The sequence below is a fragment of the Corvus moneduloides genome, chromosome 21, assembly GCF_009650955.1.
Source record: "Corvus moneduloides isolate bCorMon1 chromosome 21, bCorMon1.pri, whole genome shotgun sequence".
Classification (NCBI taxonomy): Eukaryota; Metazoa; Chordata; class Aves; order Passeriformes; family Corvidae; genus Corvus; species Corvus moneduloides.
The window spans coordinates 8,630,869-8,653,663 of NC_045496.1; positions in this window are offsets into that span (position 1 = coordinate 8,630,869).

The following is a 22,795-nucleotide window of genomic DNA, read 5'->3' on the forward strand; positions in this document are numbered from 1 at the left end:
GACATCCCTTGGCCATGGTGAGTCAGGGAAAACCCCTGGAACTGTACCTGTCCCTTCCCTCTTTCTCTGTCACCACCCAGAGAATTTCTTAGGGACCTCTGGCACTTCTCCTACTGCTGGTGTGGCTCAAGGAGAGAGCTTTTAGCACTCTGCCCCTTTCCCAGCCAGCAGGAGCAGAGTGACAAATAGAGGTGCAAGGTTAAGGGGCAAATCTTCATCTAACCAAAGAGATCCTGCAGGTTTCCAAATAAACCAACGAAAACTCCAGGCTCTGATTCATCCAGCAACTCATTTTGGTGGGGAATGGGAGGAAATCATTTGAGGCAGAGCAAAGGGCAGTGATTTTATGGATGTTTTATCAAGCATTGAGGCAGTCAGCACCTATCACAAGTCAATAGCAAGGTTTTGGTGGCAACTTGCTCAGCATGCAGGAGAGACCACTATAAATCTGTCCAGAATCTTGGATCATCTCAGTGATGGAAAGAGGCCTGTGACCAAGTCTTGTGCAAGCGGAAGCTGTGGTTGATCACAAGCAATACAAAACCCTGCGGTAACATTTGATGTTACAGGTACTCTCCTGCTAAAAGCAAGTGACCTGAGAATGAGTCTCATAGACAGGAGCCAGCAAGTGCTGCTCAGCCTGATAATTGGTTGATTAAATCTGTTCACTCCTAGACTTTTTCCGAGGACAGGACAGGCAGTGATCACATCTTTGCCACCTTCTCCTGAAACTGCGCAAGGAGCTCAATTAAGGGGAGGGGAAGAGAGTGAGAAGCACCAGGGCGAAAACCACAAGCCCAGGAGCTAAACTGATTTGCCATCTATTTTCCATGCTCCCCTTTCATGCCTGGCCTCTCGCTGAGGATCAAACAAAACAACTTACATAACCTCCTGAGAGCACAGTGACGTCCTCACGGGGCCGGTCCCGCTCATCCCCGTCTCGCATGCGTTCAGACATGCCTGTGAGGTACAGCACCCAGCTTCTGCTCCTTCCACCACAGCCACAGCGCCCTGAAACAGCCTCTCTCCTACTTAAAGACCTTTAAATATTAAATAGAGATGAATTTCACTTTAATCAAAGACACAATAACCAGCAGCCCGTCAGTCAGTGTTTTACGTTGTTATTTTCATTAACGTCAGTGCGAGGCCTCAAGGTCCCATTACATTTCCCATCCTAATTTCTTTCCTTCATGCCTAACGCTGCACTGGGCATGCTAAGGAGCCCTGCACATGCTTTCTGCTGCTCTTGACCTTTTCTGAAACCCTTCTGAAACACACAGATGTGGGGTTCTTTAACCAGGAAGATGGCACGTTACCAGGCCCTGCCAGACATTGCGAAATCAGTGGGATCTCGCCAGGGAGCTGAATGACTCCAGGACTTGGGCCAATCCAGTAAACAATTAGCCTGCTGTTGGCAGGAAGGGAAGACTGGTTTTTGGGAGAAAAACTTTTAGAAAAGAAAAGCAAAACAGAGTTAAACAAATTACTCATCATAGGCCTTGGGTGCAGATTTATCCCAAGCAAGGCTTGGGATGTTCTCCCACTGCACCCACTGAAAAGGAGAGGGGCAAAAACAAAAGGATATTTCAGGTCTGGAGATTTGGTTTTTCTGCTTTGTCTGACCCCAGTGGCCTTGCTGAGCTTCCAAAAACTGCTCAGCCTTTTCCACGCTTCCTTTCCTGTTGGCTTGCGGGCAACCACAGACCTGGAAGCACTGTGGGAAGGACTGGGCTTCCCCTGCCCCAGAAAACATCCGTCTCCTACAGCTCCTCTGTGCTGTCGATGACAGCCCAATCCCACATATTTCCTGGGATTCCTCCAGGTCCTCGGTCTCATTCCTGGGCTGCTGCCAGCCCTGTGTGGCACATGGGCTCCCATGGCAGGAAGGCCAGTGGCCATCACAGAGCCAGGTGAGGCCTCCTGCCTTCCTGGACCTGCGCATCCTCAGGGAAGGCTGAGTGTGCTCTACATCTGCTCAGGATCCATGAGGAGAACATCTTCCCCTGACCCAAATGAGGCAAAAAGGAGGGTGAGGTTCCCCTGCCTTGTCAGCAGCTCTGCCCCACACACACCCCCAAAGGCAGAGAAACCTCAGCTGGGCCCTGGCATGTTCCCTGCCAGGGAAGGTCTGCCAGGCAGCTGTGCAGGCAGAGCTCCAGAAACCCCTGGCCCTGCTGACTCACAGCAGTTGCTTTACTCTTCCTTCTGCTTTTTCCACCTCTGCTTGTGGTCATCATCTCACAATCAGAAAAATAAAACCATGACGTGCATAGAAATCCACAGTGCTGCCTACTCTGCTGGCCAGTGTTGCCTCATCCTAATCCTTGTCCCCTCTCAGGGGCACGTGGCCATCTCCCCCTTGCAGGGAGAAATTATTACCTCCAAAGGCATCCAAAGGTTTCCCCAGAAAAATCTCAGCAAAAATGACTTCTCTGCTATGTAAACTTTCATTCAGTGATAATTGGACCCATCCCAAACCAGAACTCTGTGTTGGAAAATGTTTTGTTGGTCACTTCTCCCAGTTACGCAAAGATGGAGGAAGTTAGCTCAGGAAATAGCAGGGATTTGGCTGCATAACGAAGGATTGTTTCACTCTGCACAACATCTGAGACATGAGAAACTTGGCACTAAATGGTGCTATTTAAATGATTATTAATAACATTATCAGCTTAAATTAATCAGAGTCCATGGCTGAAAGAGTTACATGTGTAAATAAATATGTATTTTGGCTGGACCAGATTTTGGGCACCTGTAGCCCACCCTCCTGCTCAAAGCAAGACTGGCACTGGCACAAGATCAGTTTGGTCATGGCTTTCCCTGACCACATCCTGACATCTCCCCAGGGAAGGGTTTTGGACACCTCTCTGAGGGCCTGTTCCTGAACTCTATTACCCTCTGAGTGAAAAAGGTTATCCTAAACTCCATCATCAAGTTCCTAAAGGCAGTTGATGGCTGCGAATCATCCCAGGTGCATTATCTGGCACTGCCAGGACTTTTTGGCTCCCCTTTGCCAAAAAACCCAGCCCAGCATCCTCAACATCTCCCAGGTAGTGCTGGGCAGGACCCTGAGCACCTCTGTAGGAAGTGGAGAGGCAGGTGCTGATCTCTGCTCTCTGGGATGGATGGGACGTGTGGGAATGGCTCAAAGCTGCATCAGGGCAGGTTTAGACTCCACACAGGGAATCATTTCTTTACAGAGAGTGTGGTCAAACACTGGACCAGAATTCCTGGAGAGGAATGGCCTGGCCATGTTTAAGAGGCTTTTGGACAATGCCCTTAAGAATTTGCTTTAACATTTAGTCAGCCCTAAAGGGGTCTGGCAGTTGGACAAGATGATCCTTGTAGGTTTTTCCCAACTGAGATTATTCTATTCCATTCTATTCCATTCTATTCTATTCCATTCTTCTATTCCATCCCATTCCATTCCATTCCATTCCATCCCAGTCTCCTGATCCAAAAATGGACATTACATTCCCAACACAGTCTCACTCTCACCAAGTGCAGAGGTCTAACCATACCCCTTGGTTTTCTGGCCTCTCTTCTCCTGACTTTTAACAAGATAAAAAGAAACCACCTGGTTTTGTCATCAATTTGGTCCAATGAGGCCTGAGTCAAATCATTACCAAAAGCTGTACAACTCCTTCCACTGATTTCCTTGGATTTGGAACAAGCAGTCCCAATTTTACCAGCACTGCCAGCTGCTCACAGAGCACAAGTTGGAATTCCTCTTCCCCGGATTTCAGTGTTTCCCCCTCCCTGGGCGAGATGAGCAGTGTCACCCCGCTACAGTTCTGGTGCCTCTCACTGCATTCCTTTTGAGCACAAGTACTTGGGGAAAAAAAAAAAAGTTTATTTTCAATCCCTTTTTTTCCTCTGGCAGCTCCAGGTTTCCCCGGAGCTCTCCCACCCACATCATTCCTCGGTGCCTCGCTCGTCAAGGAGCTGCAGAGCAGTTTCTCTGCGTGGGGGTGGCCTTCTCAGCCAGCTCCAGAAGCAGTGGAGGAGAGGAAACACTTTGCAGAGGGTGTGTCGAGGCAAGCAGTGGATTTTTCAGCCCATGTGGTCACATGCGTGGGATTCCAGGATTTTACTTCTTTTTTTTTTTTTTCCATCTGCATCTTTATGTAAATCACATCCAGAGATGGAAGCAGGTACTTTTCACTGGAAATGTGAATAATAGTGCAAGAATATCAAGCTTTGTCCTATTTCTGGAACTCTCCTCTCACCCTTGGGAGTTTTTCCATCATGTCTGAAGACCTTCCTGAATTAAACAGGGCTGCTCTGCTCCACCAGCAAAGTAAGAAGAGTGAATCTTGCCTTTCAACCAAAACAAAAACTAAAATTGAAGTTTTTCCTAAACATTTTCCAACTTCATCAATCCTCTGATCTGCATTAATCATGGACCACACCCTCACCAGGGGCCGAGTCCTTGCACACTGTGCTCATCAGCCGTGTCCCCAGAACATTCCCCTCAGGAAATGTGCATGAATGGGTGGCTGTCACAAAGTGTCCTTCCTGTATCGTGTTCAAAGTGACCACAGGAAAGTTTGTGATGCACGAAAATTTCTGATTCACAATCACCCACCTCTCACATGGTGGTGGATGGTGGGGGAGGACAGTTGGTGGGAACTCGTGTGGAGGAGATGTGATGCTGCCATGAAGCACCACAACAAAGCCTCAAATGGTCTCCACGCTGGAGTAACCAGATGGGTCTTGTTTCAATACAAGACTGTGACCAAGTGATCTTGAAAATCCTGGGCTCCCTCAGGAGCTGCCAGCTGGGAAAGGAGGGAGACAACACCCCACAGGAGCAGAAAAGGACAGTTTGTTCTCTTAGTCAGAGTTATAGAATGGCTTGGATTGGAAAGGACCTTAAAGATCATCAAGTTCCACTGTCCCAGGTTGCTCCAAGCCCCCATCCAGCCTGGCCTTGGACACTGCCAGGGATCCAGGGGCAGCCCCAGCTGCTCTGGGCACCCTGTGCCAGGGCCTGCCCACCCTCCCAGGGAACAATTTCTTCCTAATCACCCATCTAAACCCACTCTATGGCAGTTTGAAGCCATTCTCGCTTGTCCTGTCACTCCAGGCCCTTGGAAATTGTCTCTCTCCATCTTTCCTGTCAGCTCCCTTCAGGCCCTGCAAGGGCACACTGAGGTCACCCCAAAGCTTCTCCTCTCCAGGCTGAACAATCCCAGCTCTCCCAGCCTTTCCTCCCAGCAGAGCTGCTCCATCCCTCTGATCCCCCTGGAGCCTCCTCTGGCCTCTCTCCAGCAGCTCCAGGTCCTTCCTGTGCTGGGCCCCGGGGCTGGGGCAGCTCTGCAGGTGGGGTCTCACTTGATGGAGCACTGGAGGACCAGTGACCAAACACCACCAGTTGGTCCCAGCAGACACGGGGACAGCTTTGTGTGGCTCTGAGGGCAGAGCTGGGCTCAGGAGCTTGTCCCAGCTCCTCTGGCTGCAGCTCGTGCTGGAGGAGCCTTCAAGCTCTTGTAGCTTGCCAAGGAGAGCTCGATGTGGTACAGGGGGAAGTATCCAAAGCTAAAACAATCCATCAACCCAGCTGTGGGAAATCCAATGTGTGTCAGGCCTAAGCCTGACCCCACACCTAAGCCTGACCTCCAATCCAAATTTTGATATTTCTGCATTTAGATACTCCCAGGCTTTTCCAAAAAAAAGTAAGGAAGGCCAGCTGAGAAGTGATGGAGGTCAGAGGTTTGGGTGTTTACTGGGGTGTAGTCCAGCTCCCTCTGGGAACTCCAAACAACATTTGAACAGGAGCTAAAAGTAGCAACTATGACAAACCCAGACTAAGACCCTTGGACTCGCATCACAGCAACGTACACATGACAGTGCCATCAGGTTCATCTCACAAACACTCTGCTGATTGCACCATTTTATCCTGAAACAGCTCAAAACTCTGCTTCTATTTTTTAGCACATCCTTTTTCTAAACGAATAAAGACTCTGCAGAAGGAAATATTGCAACAGTTGTTTCTGACCAGGGAAACCAGGACACAGGAGACAACTCTGGAAATGTGCTTGTGCACATTCTGTGAAAATACTGTTTGTATTTCTTAAAAATGGCTCTTTTCTCACTGGAGCTGTCTCACGGTGTGGCAGCCACAGGTTTTATCTTGCCTCTGCTAAGCAGAGATGATGCTTGAAATTTCCTTTCTGTGGGCCATGTTCAGAGGTTTCGCTTTGTTTTCTTCCAGCACGGAATGAAAAGCTGAAAATTATGCCCTGAATATAATTCCTTAATTTGTCTAATATTTAACTTCAGTAGAGTCAAAATGGGTTTTTTAATTTATTTTTACCAAAACAGAGAAAAACTGGATTATTTTGACATTAAGTCAAACTAAGTTGAAACAGGACAATCAAATATCATTGAAGTGAAAACTGTGGATGTTTATTCTTGGCAAAAACAGCATCATTCCTCCAAGTTTTCAGTTCACTCAAGCAAAATTTCTGTCCAGAGGGAAAATATTTTGATCAGAAAGATTCTGTTTAGATCTGACATGGCTCAATGTGAAGTGCCAAGGGTTGGATGCACCTCGGGATTGAGGTTTGGCATCTCACCCTCCTTGCACAGTAAGTTCTGCTGGTTCTCTTCTTCCCAGCCATAATTTTAAACAGCAGAACTTTTGTGTTATGCAGCCTGGGAAGATTTTAAAACTATTTTTGTACTAGATCTGCAATCCTAAACAGCAGAGATTAATCTAAACAACACTGATATTACACCTGAAAATATTATTAGCATTTAAAATGTTTGCCATTGAAGAAATTTACTTCATAACAAAACCAGTAGTAATATTCAGAGTAGTAATATTAGTAATAACAATTTCTGATTAAATCATCAAGTGCTTCACAAAGGTTGGGCTGAATGATCTCGGAGGTCTATTCCAACCTTAATGATTATGGGAAATAAGAAGCCCAGAATCCCAGCCTGTATTTTTCTATTATAAATTCAAAGCCCAGAGAAGAAGAGCAACTGGCCAGTTCAGAATACACAATTCTAAGCTTTTTTTTAGGCTTGTTTTTAAGCTGGGGATCAGATCTCTGTTCTTTTCCTCCTCTCAAGGACATTTTATGTAGTAGGTCTCAAAAAAGCCTTGTAATCATCTTTTAGCCACACACTCCAAGTGTTTGTGCCTTATGCTGCCTGCATTCTCCACACCTCAAGTAATCCTCTCTGGATTTTCCTGGATCTCCTTCAATTGGACATGCTGCTACAGAGGTAACCAGAGACAAACACGCTTTCAAACTGAAAAAGGGGAAAATTTAGGTTCAATATGTGGAAGGAATCCTTCCCTGTGAGGGTGGGCAGGCCCTGGCACAGGGTGCCCAGAGAAGCTGTGGCTGCCCCTGGATCCCTGGCAGTGCCCAAGGCCAGGTTTGGAGCAGCCTGGGATAGTGGGAGGTGTCCCTGCCCATGGCAGGGGTGGGATGGGGTGAGATTTAATGTCCCTTCCAACCCAAACCATTCTGTGATTCTGTGACAGCTCTTTATGTTATTCCTGTCTCTTCCATGGAATGACAATAAAAATCCTTGGACACCAAGCACTCCAAAGCCCTGGAACACACAGAGCTGTTCAGCCATGTGTGAAAGCCTTTCCCAAAGACGATGATCCTCTAAATGACCATGGCCCAGCGTGGAGGTGGACTGGACACCCTGAGAGCACAAGCTAGCGCTGGTCTGGCTGGGGACCCGGGGTCACCCCTGGGTGGGAGGGCTGTGCTGGGCTCCCAGAGTGGCTGCACAGCCTTCTCCTGACACCTGAGCCAGAGGTGGCTCGTCACTGCAGGCCATGCGTGCCAGGGATTGTGCAAGGGGTGCTGGTGATTTCCAGGAGCCAGGTGACTTCCCTGCCAGGAGAACAGCCCCACAATGAGAACTATTCACCTGGTTCGTGCTTGCTGCCTGCTGGCAGCAGGCAGGAACAGCTGAATCCGTGACTGAGGGGTGGCGTGGATTGCTTGGCACCCACAGGAAGGGTTCTGAAGAGTGGGGACGTTGCAGTGAGTGGAGGCAGAGCAGAGGTGCTGCAAGCCCAATTTGAGAAAGGCGTGGAGGAAAATAAAAAAAGAATCCAGATCTAGATAAAAGAGAAGCCTTTCTACCCGACTCCCTAGTTTTTCTTTTCCAAGGTCCATAATTTCCATTAAACACAATATTACTCTCCTTGCACTGATACCACAGGACCCCAAATGCCCTTCCATTACTCATTCCAAACACCAGTCCCAGATAATTCAGCGAGGGAGATTTTACCCTTGAATGCCCAAGACTTTAGGTAGCACATTCAAAATCCGGAGGGCTCAGTGTTGAGACATCCCACTGAGAATTTGGGATTGAAGGCTGGAAGAACATTCATCATTGTAAAAATGTTACTGGAATGACCCAGAGAACAAGGAGGGAGAGGAACTTGTGAAGATGAGGGAAATTGTGTCTCAACAAATCGATGGAAAAACAAAACAGAGGAGCCTCTGAATTAGGTAAGGAGGCAGGAACATCTTCAAGATTTGAGCTCCTTCTTTTCCTCCCATCAGGTGGGTAAGGCTGCTCTGCTCAGTGGAACAGGATAAAGGAAGCACAGGGCCATCTTAGATCCAGCATCTGCTCCAAACAAACACACACAGATGATTCATTCGTCTTTATTTATCAAGACTGTTCTGCCAAAAGCCGTAGAAGTCACTGTTGTGATCCTCCTGTGGTTTTCTACGGCTTCATTTTCTCAAGACCATTGCTTATTCAAGGAAAGGAGATTATTTAAGATGTTTTCCCCACTTGCTATTCTTCCCAATTTCAGATAATAGGCAAAATTTCTGGGAATGGCATGGCAGCCTGCATGACATTTCTGCAAATGGAAGAGTTTTATTATGCACTACAGACAGATGTTAAAGCTTTCCACAAAAACTCATCTTCCAGCAACAGGAGAGTTTAATCAATAATAATTACAAAGAAACAGGCATTAGTCCTTCAGCTACAGCTGATATCACCTTGTACCTGACAAAGAGATAAGAACACAGGGCAAAATTATTCTGCAGATTTAGAAATCATGTTATTCTTGCTTGATCCACCTATGACAGCAGAAAGGAGGGAGGCAGGGTGCAATTTGTGTCCCTTCCCTCGCTGTTTAGTGAGCCTTACACCACAGAGCTTTTCCCAGTACTCCAAATTGACCCCCTAATCTATGTTGCTCATATTCCCCAGGTATTTCTGAATGTCCTGGTCCTGATTCTTCACCTTAGCAGTAGTGAGACTGAAAGATATAAAAGAAGTGGATGAGGAAAAGAGGCTAAAACCCTTCTGCATTTTGTTTCGTTCACCATGGCAGCATTCCAGCACTGCCCTCCAACCTCCCCTGTCCCCGTTCCCTTCCCACCTGTGGAGCTGGGTGTAAGTGGGAATTGATTGTCATTGGGAAGTCACTCTGCTGTGAGGAGTGGGACAGGTTTGGGGCTGGAGTGGCTCTGTAAGGCCACACCACTGCTCTAATATGGCCAGAATTGAAAGTATTGGGGTGTGTTGAGCTTTTGACGGGATACCCTTCCTTCTCGGACCAGAGAAGAGAGCAGAGGAGGCTGCTGTTCTGCTAAGTTCTTTATTGCATAGTCTCACAGCTTTCTTGAAGGCAGAGTTCCAAGGGGGTTACATGATAAAGGCAAGCAGCAGCAGAAAACAGCTGCTTCTTCTTCTTCTATATGCTCTGTATGCTCCATATATTTTTTCTTACAGAAATGTAGATTATATATTTGTTAACTGACCAGTAAGATTAACACAGAATTCTAGTTTCCTTTTCTTAACCTATCCAGGTCTAATTCTAACAGTTGTAAGTCCTACACAAGTGTTACATAGGTATTACACAGATTTGTGTATACAGTTTCTATCAGCTCTTATTGTTTGTGTGAACACTCCATCTAAAAACTGTGAACAGTGTAATTCTATCTCTATTTTGTCTAAAGTAAAGAATTCTGTGAAAAGGTACCACTGCTGCAGTAAGAACTGTGTTTAAGGTCTCTGCTACAGCTTTTTAATGTTTAAGGCACTTAGCATATATTTCTACTAAAAGTTAAAAACTCTGTATTTCTATTTCACTTTGGTGTGGCTTCATGGATCTCAGCTTGTCCAAAGGTTTTAATTCATCCCCTGTGCTTTGGCTTCCCTCTGGGCCTGAGTCCAGAGGAGCTTTCACTCCAACAGGGGTTTGAGCTACAGGACAGTTTACAGGGGAAATTAGATAAGGAACATCAAGTATTTCTGTCGTGTTATTCTCCCAGGATATCCCCAGGATATTTGGTTTAACAGAATTATTATCTCCCCCAGCCTACATTCTCACCTTCCTTCCATTTTTAGATTACCAAGACCAGATTTTTACTGATCAGTGTAAAAGCAGTAAGTGATTTGCCTTAAATAATTGAATGCAGGAGAGTACCAGGGAACAACCTTTCTTCACAAGAGACCTGCAGTTATCCACGACATTCCTGCATTCTCTACACTAAAAGATTCAAAACCAAAAATTCTTCCAACTGTCAATGGCAGTGTGTTAATTTATAGGGTTCAAATCCCACCAGATCAGCTGATAGAACATTCCAGAGGCAGAACATTTTGCCAAGCGTTATGTCTTGACAGCTGTGTGTAAGTAACAATTAGTTCAGGTGGCAGCACAAAAACAAGCTGATGTTTGACCTGGGAAATGACAAGCACTTGCAGATAAAACCCGTAGGTATAATCAGGTATAGGATTCAGAATAATTCTGTGATAAAGCACAGATTGTGCCATTAAGGTGAGCATCTGTTTCTCATCATTTTCCCCATATAACACCTTTCACATCAAGCACTGTCCTTTTCTTTTGCCACACCAGAGAGGCTGCAAATGGGAAAAAATACGAAGCTTTTAGAGAATTCTGGTTTTCAAATAATTCTTTGATCCCAGTTTAAAAAAAAAAAAGAAGAAGAAGAAGAAAATAAGTTTTACTGCTTGATTTCTGTATAGGCTAACCTATAACTTCTCCTGCCTATTACAGCCCGGAGTTCGGCTCCACAAAAGTCATGAATTTTAATTAGCTGCAATCAGCCTTATCAGGTAGTTAAAAACTCATTTGGATGGAGGCAGAGTCACATCCTGTGTCAAGAGATCCTTCCACGAGCCACTGCTGTGCTCCAGCAAGTCCATTAGTTCACCCACCGGAAATCTCGGCTTTGATGCTTGGTGCAAAACACTTCTGCTCTTCCCCAGAGGTCCCTGACTCACTGGTTTTGCCCAAACAACAGGGCTGGGAGGTGAGGGCCATTACACCACTTTTCCAGGCTCATGGACACTGGAGAAGATGATGTCTCTGTTTCCTCCTTTGCATATCCACACCAGCACATCCCAGAGTGCTCAGGATGCAGCGATCCCTGCTCCTGCTCCTGTCGTGTCCTGCAGTGTGGTCATGGATTGAGTGAGGCTCACCCACAAAGCCACTGCCTAATGCACAGGGCTGGCTCCTCATCCCACAGGTGAGACTGTGCCAGGAGATCCCACGGAAGAGATGAGGGAGCTGGGAGCTGTAGAAAAGTTTCAGGAATTGACTAATTAACTTCCTCGGCATGCGAGAAAGGCCCAGTTAAGAAGCAGCAAACTCCTGACCTCAGAAGGCAGCCAGGAGGATAAGCCTGCACAGACTCCTACACAGATCCTGCATCCCAGGCTGGGCTGTCCCAACAAGTCTCCATCCTCCCCCACTCAGGATGTCAGTGCCCCGATGGAGCTGACAGAGCAGTAGTGCCTGTCAGCATTGCCTCACGAGCCACACCCACAGCACCCGCTCAGCACCTGCCAGCTCCTCTCTGCACCATCCCCAGGTGCCTTCAGAGCTGCAACTCCATCCTAATCCCACCACGACTTTTACCAAAACACGGTGGTCTCAGAGCAGGCTTCATCCAGGTGCATTTTAGCTGCTGCAAGCACCTTTTTTGGTGTCTCATTTTCCCACCTCAGCCCCTCCAAGTGTAAAACCAGTCACAAACCTCCACCAGGTCCTTCTGCACAGGCTGACCATGACATTTGCCATCGTTTCTTCCCCAGGTCTGCTCTTCCCACACTGCTCTCTCACCCACCCACAAAGCCAAATGTGTTCCTACTTCAAGCCTGTCTCCTGCCCACCTTGGCCACGTTCCCCCAGGGATGGGAGCCTCACTGAGCACCTCATGGCAGCAGCTGGATCATGCAGCCCCTCTACACAACGACCTGGGGGTCAGGCACTTCCCTGGAGAGATCCCATCTTATTGCTGCTTATTTTTGTGGTCTGCACTGATGTTTGATGCAGTTATTTTCTCCCTGGACAGTATCTGGGGGTTAAACCCTCTGCAAGTGCAGCTCTCTGTTGTCCCAGGTCAGTATCAGGCAGTGTAAGACGAAGGCACATTCTCATATATTCACTTAATTAACTCTTCCAACCAATCCCAGTTCTTCAAACAGTTCCAATTATGAGTCCCAAATCAAAATCTTACACCAAATGATGAATTTCAAAGCAATTCCTCTGGAAGACATGAATGCATACACATTTTGTCCTGCTAGGAGACAAAACTGTCCTTGTAGGAGACTTCCCTCCTCACAAATGTCACCTCAAATAACCAACAGGAGCTTCCCAGCTTTCCTCCTGTCCAAGTGGTGCATCTCAGGAATGTACTGCTTCTTCCTTTGGGGAAGCTACAGTTTTCTTCAACTTTTTTTGGGCATCAGCTGAAGAAAAGTAGGCCTGATCTGCCCAAGAAAAGCAGCTCTCAGGAACTGTTCCTATCATAGCTGCATTTCATAGAATCATAGACTGGTTTGGGTTGGAAGGGACCTTGAAAAGAATCCTGTTCCATTCCCCTGCCATGGGCAGTGACACCTTCCACTATCCCAGGGTGCTCCAAGTCCATCCAACCTGGCCTTGGCCACTTCAAGGGGCAGTCACAGCTCCTCGGGACAATAATTTCCCAGGTGTTGAGAGGCCTGGGGAGATAATTTTGACCCAGCACTTCACAGGGAGAAGCCACACAAACAAGATAAATGCTTCCTGGAGCTAACGTGATTCTTCTGTGCTTCTATAAAACTCAGAGGATTCTGCACTTCTGTGCAGTTTCCACAGGTGTTTTTATCACCCCTGAATCTGTTCAGCATTAAAAACCACAAAGCTTGAGGGAAGTGAAGGCTGGAGCCCGTCCCTCCGAGTTCACACTTGTGTCACTTCTGCATTCAAAGCCATGACAACACATTTTGTACAAGATGACAATAATTTCCTCTGCCCCTTTGTAATTTCTGTGCCCTCACCTCTCATCCCAGCAGGCTGTGGTTTTCACAACCCAGGAGGCTGTGGTTTTCTTTGCTCACCATGAGTAGAATTTGTCCACTCCCTGTGGAGACTCATGAAACCTCACAGAATGTACACAGTATCCCTTTTTTATTGCATGGGCTGTGCTCTGGCTGAATCACCCTCCCAAATCCCATAATCACACATTAACTGACACATGCACTGCAACTTCCAGGGACAAAAATCAACGGCAGCACTTTGTGGATGGATGGATGGATGGATGGATGGATGGATGGATGGATGGATGGATAGATGGATGGATGATGGATGGATAGATGGATGGATGATGGATGGATGGATGATGGGTGGATGGGATGGATGGATGGATGGATGGATGGATGATGGATGGGATGGATGGATGGATGATGGATGGATGGATGGATGGATGGGTGGATGATGGATGGATGGATGATGGATGGATGAGGGATGGATGGATGGATGGATGGATGGATGATGGATGGATGGATGGATGGATGGATGGATGGAGGGATGGATGGATGGATGGATGATGAGGGATGGATGGATGGATGGATGATGGATGGATGGATGATGAGGGACGGATGGATGATGGATGGATGGATGGATGGATGGATGGATGGATGGATGATGGATGGATGATGGATGGATAGATGGATGGATGATGGATGGATAGATGGATGGATGGATGGATGGATGGATGGATGGATGGATGGATGGATGATGGGTGGATGGGATGGATGGATGGATGGATGGATGGATGGATGGATGATGGATGGGATGGATGGATGGATGATGGATGGATGGATGGATGGGTGGATGATGGATGGATGGATGATGGATGGATGAGGGATGGATGGATGGATGGATGGATGGATGATGGATGGATGGATGGATGGATGGATGGATGGATGGAGGGATGGATGGATGGATGGATGATGAGGGATGGATGGATGGATGGATGGATGGATGGATGGATGGATGATGAGGGACGGATGGATGATGGATGGATGGATGGATGGATGGATGGATGGATGGATGATGGATGGATGATGGATGGATGGATGGATGGATGGATGAGGGATGGATGGATGATGGATGGATGGATGGATGGATGGATGGATGGATGGATGGATGGATGATGGATGGATGGATGATGAGGGATGGATGGATGATGGATGGATGGATGGATGGATGGATGGATGGATGGATGATGGATGGATGGAGGGATGGAGGGATGATGAGGGATGGATGGATGATGGATGGATGATGGATGGATGGATGGATGGATGGATGAGGCATGGATGGATGGATGAGGCATGGATGGATGGATGATGGACGGATGGATGGATGGATGGATGGATGGATGATGGAGGGATGGAGGGATGGATGGAGGGATGGATGGATGGATGGATGGATGGATGGATGGATGGATGATGAGGGATGGATGGATGGATGGATGGATGATGGATGGATGGATGGATGATGGATGGATGGATGGATGGATGATGGATGGATGGATGGATGGATTCATGGATGATGATGGATGGATGATGGATGGATGGATGAATGGATAGATGGAAAGAGCCTGACAACTGCTCTCAAGTCACACACCAGGTCATAGAGGCTCAGTTTAAAGCTGGTTTGGCTAAAGAGAAACATAATCCTTCCTAATCTTAATATATATTGACAACCCTGCAGATACATATGGACATACCTGGCAAGAGACTGACCCTGAGAGGTCACTGTCCCCCCAGAGCTGAGCATCTCCTGCAAGCCTGGTAACATTCCCAGTGGTTATCAACTGTTCTCCAGGAAAAAGAGGGAGAGAAAAAAAAGTCTTGAAGTACAAAGAAATTTATTGTGCTTCGTTGTCCGCCCAACAATCTGGTGTTTCTCATCGCTGCAAAGCAGTATTTGGGCTCCACTGCCATGAAAGATTTGCTTTCATTAAGAAATGAGGATATTTTTTACAGGAGGAGGATCAATAAACAATAAGCATTATCCCACTGCAAGGTAAACTGTGGGAGCTCTGCCCTGGCTGGGATTAGTGCCTGCTTCTTCTCAGGGTCAGAATAACAAAGTGCAGTTGTTTGTCTGTACTTCACATTCCACAAAAAAGTACCTATGGTGGGTTTGTAATCTCAGTGTCAATAGAAGTAAAATCCCCTTGAAATAATGACAAGACCTAAAATGACACAGTTTCATCCAGATACTCTGAGAGAGGGAGGCTGAAACAATAAGATCATCCTGCAAAAAATTTCATAGACAAACCATGTGCCTTTCCCAGCCTGCTTTGCTTCCGATACATAGATTTGTTTCAGAGATTAAGAAATTCCAAACTAGTCTTGGAGTACTTTCCCTTGGTATTTCCACCTGGAACACTGAAATTCTCGTGATACATCACATTTCTGAGAATGCCGGTTTGAAGCTCAGCTCCCAAAGAACAGCACATTCAGCCGGCTGACTCTCTGGCCTCTGCTAAGTGCATTTATTTCTTAATCCCTCATTTCAGTAAGAGTTTTGTGTGGGCAAGCAGCTTCTTCAGAACTGCAGCCAACAGAAAGGGTGTGTTGGAGGGAGGGGAAGGGCGATACAAGCGAGGAGTCTCCCACGCCGGGCGCACGAGACGACAGCCCGGGATACTCTGCCCCAGCCCACCAGGGAAACTCAAAAGATCAGGTTTCTGGAAAGGACATGAAGTGGGCTGAAAGGCTGCGAGCAGGAAATGTGTAATTATTACACAGGGAAGGGCCTGGAGGAGAAGCTTGTTCAGGCTGGAGAAGAGACTGAGGTCAGAGCTCCCCGGGGGCTGCAGCTCCTCCCGAGGGGCAGCTCCGATCTCTGCTCCTGGGCCAGGGACAGCACCCAGGGAGCGGCTGGAGCTGGGCCAGGGCAGGCTCAGGCTGAGAGCAGGGAAAGGTTCTTCCCCCAGAGGGTGCTGGGCACTGCCCAGGCTCCCCAGGGAATGGGCACGGCCCCGAGGCTGCCAGAGCTCCAGGAGCGTTTGGACAGCGCTGCCAGGGATGCCCAGGGTGGGGCTGTTGGGGGGGTCTGTGCAGGGCTGGGGCTGCACTGGATGATCCTTGGGGATCCCTTCCAGCTCAGGAAATTCCATGGCTGTGACCTAAAATACTGATCAAAAGGGCAGCAGGCTGAGCGTGGCCATCCCATCCTCAGCTGGGTACAGGCTGCCCCCACACCACTCTGCAGCTCCAGCCTTGACACCTGGCACAGAGATTCCATCTGTTTCCTCCCACTGGAGTCAGGACAAGCTGCCAATATCAGGGAGTCACAGTGGAGTCATTTCCAGAAATGTCCCAGCACTGCCTGTTGTCTGCTACCCACAGCTGACACCTCCAACAGGGGCTTTTCCACAGGTCCCAAATCTTCCCAGCCCCAGGGCAGATGTGGATACACTGAGAAAGCCTATACAATGCCTTCCCAAAACATTCCCTCAGCTTCCAGCAATCCCATGCACAGGAACTTTCCTGAGACACACAAATCCTGAGTATTTCGTCCCCACCACCAACTCCTTTTCTATAAACGTATCCAGTATGTGCCTGAAGTTGTGAAATCTTTCAGCATCCACAAAATCTTACAGAAAGAAGTTCTACAGTTTTAATGGGGAGGGGGAATATTGGGGGGTCTACCCTCTCTCTGGCTGGTTTAAATTTTTACTGAGTGCTAGAACCCATCCAAGCATTAATTTAATTAATCCTAGCTTTAATTCAATTTATTTAATTCATTATTTTAAGGAAGAAATTCTTCACTGTGAGGGTGATGAGGCACTGGAATGGGTTGCATAAAGAAGCTGTGGGTGTCTCATCTGTGGAAGTGTTGGATGGGGCTTGAAGCAATCTGGGATGGTTGAAAATCTCCCTGCCCATGGCAGGAGGTTGGAACTGGAGAATTTTTAAGGTCCCTTCCAACCCAAACCAGTCTGGGATTCTGGGATTATGTGAATTTAATTGGTTCAGGTGAAAGTGACCATAAAGACCTGCTCATAACATTTACGTGTGGGTTCCTCTGATGTTCACTCAGTGCAAACCAAGCTGTGGATGTTCCCAGCTGTAAAATCAGCTGTAAAATCCTGGTATGCTCAGCTCTGGGCATCCTGCAGGAGAGAGCAGGAGAGCACTGGCTTTCTTGCTGTACAGTTAATAATTACATTCAATTAATTGCAATTAACTGAATTATTAATTGCATTCTCCCCAGTCTTTCAAGGGCTTTCTTGGTATCACCATGCTCACGAACAACTTTTATAGACAAATGAGCACATCACAAGACTCACAAAAGGTCAGGTGCTTCTCCTGGGGAGCTGCTGGGAAGGAGAGCTCTGAAATAAAGCCAGTGGAGGCCGCTGGCCCTGTCTTTGTTTATTTACCTGATGGGAAATGATCCATGAACCTCTGCCAAAGAGAGCCATAAAGCCATTAGAAAATGGCACAAAAGGGAAAATTTTGTGATAACACAAATGTGGCAGGAGGTGGCTAAACAAGGAATAAATCAATGGCATTGTTCATTTCAAGGGAAAAACAGGGTCAGATCAGTGCCAGGAAATTGCTGGCACATGGGAAGTCATTAATTACTCCCAGATGTGAAAGCTAAAGTTTGCTTTCTTTGCACATGCAGAGAAGGACAGCAAGGTCCTGAGGAAAATTTGTGCTGATTTCTCTTTTCTGACTCTGCCCTCAGCCAGGGCCTGGCACCTGGAATGAGGCCAAGTGTGATCAGAGGGACTGGTGAGGTGTGAGCCCTCCTGTTCACCACAGACAATTATGTGCTCCCCAGAGCACCAGGATTAAGAGCCTGGATTTCACAGTCCGTGTTAGTCAGAGGGCTCTGCTTTAGCAGAGTCATTCCCTCTGTGCCTCCACAGCCATCTCTCTGCTTCCTGTGCCACTGAGCCAAGCCTGACATTTGAACCTTTTCCTTTCTCAGTGGGTTTTTCAGCACACTGGACAAAGGCTGCAGCTAAATCAGAAATAGAGTGGAAAAGGTTCGAATTTGACACAAACCTTCCATGATGAACTTAAGAAAATCCGTAAATCCCCGTTTCGTCATGCAAACAATCCTTTCTCGCTGAGCTTTCAGGAATCATCTGGGGTTTGCTTCTGAAATTTTCCCTCCTGTGAAAGGATTCCTACATGATTTGGTGATGCCCTGTGGGAGGGGGCTCCTGAGGGAGCAGGAGCACAGGGATGGCACCCTGGTTTGATGCCCTTTGGTTTGGGGGAGCAGGAACTCATGAATGGCACCCTGGCTGTGCTCAGCTCTGGCTCCTTTGCCCAGCTGGCACAAGGCTGTGCCACTTGGTACTCCAGCCATGCCTGGGGGTGTTTTGGCAGAGTCGGTGCCTGCGGGAGCAGCCGGCTTTGTCTGGGGAATCACGGGGCATCCCTTCAGGAAAACAACACAGTTCCCATACCCTGGGTTTGTACAGCTTTCACCTCACGTGGCAGCAGCAGCCTAGAACTTGAAGGCCTGTGTTAAAAGGGAAACAGAGACCACTCACAATCCTTCCTTGGCAGACTGAGCTCAAGAGTTTATTAGAGCCCTGCAGGCCGTGACCATGAGCTCAGACTACATCACCACTGCCCTGCTCAGGAAATTCGGGAGTCTGGAGCCAGAGAGCTGCAAGATCCCATGATCCCCTTGCTCATACTGGACAGCTCTGGGCTGCATCGCTCCCAAAAAAGGCGAAGGGAAAGGGAAGGTCCAACTGTGCACAGCTGTGACGTGCGAAAGGAAGGCAGTGACCAAGTCATTCTTCCATGCCATATAATCCTTTCTACGGAATCAGCAGGAACTGCTTTGTGTAACCAGATTTTCTCCCTCTGCTTGCATTCGTCACATAGAACCACGTCTCCCTGATGCTGTTCCATGTATCCTCAGCAACCCCTCGACCTCCACACAACAGCAGCCAGCTGTGGTTTGCTGCTGATGGACACCCTGGCACGCAGAGCAGGGAGGCTGGGGCAGAGTCAAGGCTCCGCCTCGCTGGAGCGTTTGCTGGGGACTGCCAACAGCACCGAGGGGAACAAAGCCCTGGACCACAGAGGGAGCACGTTACAGACCCAGCTTCCTGGTATGAGCCGCAATGGATGGGAAAATGTCCAGGTAAGCGGTGCCTGACAGTACAAAACTTCCTGGCGAAGCTCCAGCAAATGTGGTGTCCTGTGCAGCCACTCTAAATACAGGAATTCCAGGCTGTCCATGTCATTTTCCCTTCCCACAGGAAACAAACCAGTGTTTACCCTGCAAGGCTCTCCTGGAGTCCCTGGAATGGCTCAGCTGCCGTGCCACAGCCCCTGCCTCCTCCGCAGTCACGGCTGGAGCCAGGGACACGCGGGAGCAGCATCCCTTTGGGCCATGACATTCCTCCCAGCTCCCGACACCTCGGCAGCACCGCCCAGCCCAACATCTCACTCGTGTGCGTGGGAGGGAAGAGTGGTGGCAGGAGGAGCATTGCAGCAGCTCGGAGGTGGGAGGTCACATGAGGGACACGGCGGCTGAGGTGGGAACCATCCCGCACCCTCCCACTCCTTCCCGTCATGTGTCATCCCATGGCAAGGGGTGTTTGAGGGGCTGGTCCCCATCTCCTGCCTGCTGACAAACCCAGTCTAACTGAGTAATGTTTCCACGTAGCAGCTGGGTTTGCCCTACTTCTGCCTATTGGGGGTCGGGAGTTGCACAAGGGCAAGGAGTGACCTGAAAGCCCCTCTGGACACACCCCCTCGCCTGCCCAGGCCCATGAGAAACCCTTCCAGAGCATGGGTGACATCACTGCTCTTCCAGGAGCTGATCGTGCCAAGAGGAGCCCTCTCATCCCTCTGCCTTCCCTCCAGCCCTGCTGCTCCTCTGACACATGAAGCCTCTGGTGGGAGACTCCAGATGATCCAACCAAATGCCAAGCAGGAAGGAAATGATGAGACCAAGAGGAGGAAATTCCCACCAGATTCCCGCTCTCCTCCCAGCTGAGGGATGCTCTGTGCCTTGTCTCTCTGTGGGGAGTCTCTCAGGGTTCAGCAGATAAAACATTAAGAATTCCCCAGACAGTGGACAAAAAATCACTCTGAAAACCCTTAGAAAACCTGTGAGATGGGCTTTGAATGCTCAATTACTTTTTCTCCATGTCCACTGCAAGCTTCAAAACTTAAAACACAGACACAAAATCATTGAACTACATAATTGTTTAGCTTGGAGAAGACCTCCAAGATCATTGAGTCCAACCATTCCCCCAGCACTGCCAAGGCCACCACTGACCCATGTCCCCAGGTGCCACATCCACAGGGCTTTTAAATCCCTCCAGAGACGGTGACACCACCACTGCCCTGGGAAGTCTGCACCAGGGCTGGACAATCCTTTCAGTGAAGAAATTTTCCTCATATCCAGCCTGACCCTCCCCTGGCACAGCTTAGAGCCATTTCCTCCTCTCCTATCATTTATTACTGAGGGGCTGGAGCCCGACCCCCCCGGCTGCCCCCTCCTGTCAGGGACTTGTGCAGAGCCACAGGGTCCCCCCTGAGCCTCCTTTGCTCCAGCCTGAGCCCCTTTCCCAGCTCCCTCAGCCTCTCCTGGTGCTTCAGCCCCTTCCCAGCTCCGTTCCCTGCCCTGGACATGCTCCAGCCCCTCAATGTCTTTGTTGTCATGACGAGCCTAAAACCTGAGCACAACCAGGGCCAGATGTGCACAAGGAATGAGTAAAGATTCAATCCACTGAGCGTTTTCCGTGCTAAAGACCAGAACAGCTGCCAGACCACTCCTGTGCACTTCTCTCTCCTCGCTCTAGATGTGATCCAGCTTGTCCTGAGACAAAATGCCCCCAGACACATCAGGCACAAACACGCAGGGAGCACAAAAAGCACCTCAGACAGCAGAGAAAACTCAGCAGCACAGCAGTGACATGCCCCAGTGCCACGCTGTTTTCTTTGGATCCCTAATTCCTTTCATACTTTTTCAGCTCTTCAAAAACATCTCTGAGCCGCACAGCTGCTCCCCAGCAGAACATCTGCCCACTTTAAAGCTCGTGAAGCTGCGGCAGTGATTAGGAACTCCTGCAGATTTCTCTCATCAGTAGAAACTACTCAAGGATCACAGGCTGGGACATGTCTGACAAGAGCAGGAGAATTTGCACAACAGGCTGGGCTGAGAGCAGAGCTGGGGACAAATGGGGAGCAGCAGGAGACATGTGAGGGGTGGCATGATGTGACATGATGTGACATGACCGAGAGCCAAGAGGGACCATCTCTGCCCGTGCCCTGACTGCCATGATCCAGCTCTCTTCACAGGAAAGAAGAGACCACAGTGGTTCCCCAAGGTCCCCATTCCCTGTCCTGCAGCCAGGGATGGCTGGCGAACATCCCAGTGCATCCCAGTGCATCCCAGTGCTGGGTTTCTTCTGGCAGCTCCAGAGCTGCCTCACTGAGAGAGTCCCCTCCTGGCAAGTCCCGGGCTCCTGTGTGCCAGGCACGCTTGTCTGCACAGGAAAAAGGAAATTTCTCCTCCCTCTCTTGGGATCCTTAAGAGCAAATTCTCAGCTCGGCCTCAAAGCCAGGGGCAGAGCATGAGCCTGTTCCCACCTCATCTCAAGAGCTCAGGCCCTGCTCTCCAAGGCTCTGGCTGCTCATCCTCTTCAAGCCAAAGGTTTGTGGGTCACCACTGCCAATAAAAGCTCTTACAAGCTGTTGTCACTCAGAGCTGGCTCCCCCGGAAATCCCTGGCAAATGAAATAAAAATAAACTCCTGGGTGTTCCCTGGAGATAACTTTGTCCATCTGCTGGCAAGGCCCATGCCGTGAATATATTTTAAGCTTTTTGTAGCACTCACAGTGAAGAGAAAATTAACTTTGACACTCGTGGTCAAAATATTAGTATCAGGTTTTTTAGTATTTTGTCCTAGAGTATGCAACTGCGACACCAGAAATAAGAAAAAGTTTAAAAATCACATCTCTACACAGCACTTTGCAGAAATACGAGCTCTTTTATTCGAGGATAAATGGAGCCACATCTACCCTGAAATGAGATCTGGGCACTGTGAAAGCAGATAGCAGTCCTTGTTCCCAAGGTGTTACAGTCTAAATGCAAACAAACAGTGAATTAAGGAAGGAAACACAGTCACTTGTCAAAGGCCCCACAGGAGCGATGTGGTTTGGCTGGGATTGGAGCACGTGGCCTTTGGTGCTTTACAAAGATGTGCTGGGTGAGGGGCTGGGTAGGAGCCACCCCTGAACACCCTGCCCTGGGCTGAGCCCCAGTGTGGGCAGCAGGGGAGGGGGATTGTGCCCCTGTGCCCCTGTGCTCAGGTGAGACCCCACCTGCAGAGCTGCCCCAGCCCCGGGGCCCAGCACAGGAAGGACCTGGAGCTGCTGGAGAGAGGCCAGAGGAGGCTCCAGGGGGATCAGAGGGATGGAGCAGCTCTGCTGGGAGGAAAGGCTGGGAGAGCTGGGATTGTTCAGCCTGGAGAGGAGAAGCTTTGGGG